This window comes from Pteropus vampyrus, unplaced genomic scaffold (genome assembly GCF_000151845.1).
Source record: "Pteropus vampyrus isolate Shadow unplaced genomic scaffold, Pvam_2.0 Scaffold340, whole genome shotgun sequence".
Taxonomy (NCBI): Eukaryota; Metazoa; Chordata; class Mammalia; order Chiroptera; family Pteropodidae; genus Pteropus; species Pteropus vampyrus.
In genome coordinates this window covers 2,947,898-2,949,631 of record NW_011889121.1, presented here as the reverse complement: position 1 = coordinate 2,949,631, position 1,734 = coordinate 2,947,898, and the positions used below count along the sequence as shown (strand labels likewise).

At 34.5% G+C, this 1,734-nt stretch overlaps 1 pseudogene; it reads right to left on the bottom strand.

The window, feature by feature from the left end:
• Positions 1-1,395: 1,395 nt before the first annotated feature.
• LOC111730916 lies at positions 1,396-1,514 on the bottom strand (annotated as a pseudogene).
• Positions 1,515-1,734: the final 220 nt, after the last annotated feature.

The window sequence follows — 1,734 nt, the reverse complement described above, 5'->3', positions numbered from 1 at the left end:
GTTGCTTGCAAATATATTTTCCCATTCGGATGGTTGTCTCTTTACCTTGTTGATGATTTCTTTTGCTGAGCAGAAGCTTTTTAGTTTGATGTAGTCCCATTCATTTATTTTAGCTTATACTTCCCTTGCTTTTGAGGTCAAATTCATAAAACCCTCTTTAAGTCCAAGATCCTTGAGTTTAGTTTCTATGTTTTCTTCTATGCATTTTATTCAGGTCCTTATATTCAGGTCATTAATCCATTTTGAGTTAATTTTGGTGTGTGGTGATAGACAACAGTCTAGTTTCATTCTTTTGCAGGTGGCTTTCCAGTTTTCCCAGCACCATTTATTGAAGAGGCTTTCCATTCTCCACTGTATGTTTTTGGCTTTTTTGTCGAACATTATTTGCCCATATAAATATGGATTTACTTCTGGACTCTCGATTCTGTTCCACTGGTCTATGTGTCTGTTTTTCTGCCAATACCATGCCGTTTTGATTGTTGTCATTTTGTAGTATAATTTGAAGTCGGGCAGAATGATGCCTCCAGCCTCATACTTTTTTCTCAGGAAGGCTTTGACAATTCAGGGTCTTTCGTGCTTCCATACAAATCTGATGATTTTTTATTCTATTTCTTTAAAAATGCCAATGGGATTTTGATGAGGATTGCATTAAATCTGTATAATGCTTTAGGTAATATGGTAATATGGTCATTTTAACTATGTTGATTCTTCCAATCCAAGAACACAGAATGTCTTTCCATTTCTTTGTATCTTCTTTGATTTCTTTTAATAGGATCTTGTAGTTTTCATTATATAGGTCCTTCACATGTTTCATTAAATTTATTCCTCAGTATTTTATTCTTTTTGTTGCAACTGCTAAAGGAATTATTTTTTCCACTTCTTTTTCTGATGCTTCATTATTAGAGTATAGGAATGCTATGGATTTTTGAATGCTGATTTTGTATCCAGAGACTTTACTGTATTTGCTTATTGTTTCTAGTAGTGTTCTTGTGGAGTCTTTAGGGTTTGCTATATAGAGAATCATGTTATCTGCAAATAGTGACAGTTTGACTTCTTCATTTCCTATTTATAGGATGCCTTTTATATCTTTCTCTTGCCTGATTGCACTCGCTAGGAGCTCCAAAGTTATATTGAATAACACTGATGATCGTGGACAGCCTTGCCTTGTTCCTGATGTTAGAGGAAAGGTTTTTAGTTTTTCACCATTAAGTAACATGTTGGCTGATAGTTTGTCATAGATGGCCTTTATTATGTTAAGGTACTTTTCTTCTATACTGACTTTGTTAAATGTTTTGATCATAAATGGATGTTGTATCTTGTTGAAGGCTTTTTCTGCTTTTTCATTGATATGATCATATGATTCTTTATTTATTTGTTTGTTTGTTTGTTTATTTACGCCTACAGCACACGGTCTTCCTAGGTGGTCTCCCATCCAAGTACTAACCAGGCCTGACCCTGCTTAGCTTCCAAGATCAGACGGGATCAGGCTTGTTCAGGGTGGCATGGCCGTAGACACAATTCTTATTTTTTAATTTGTTTATGTGTTATATCACATTAATCAATTTGTGTATGTTGAACCATCCCTGTGCCCCTAGGATGAAGCCCATTTGATCATGGTATATAATCTTTGTAATATTTTGCTGTATTCGGTTCACTAGTATCTTATTTAGGATTTTTGCATCTGTGTTCATGAGGGATATTGGTCTGTAGTTTTCTTTTTTTTATGTTATCCTT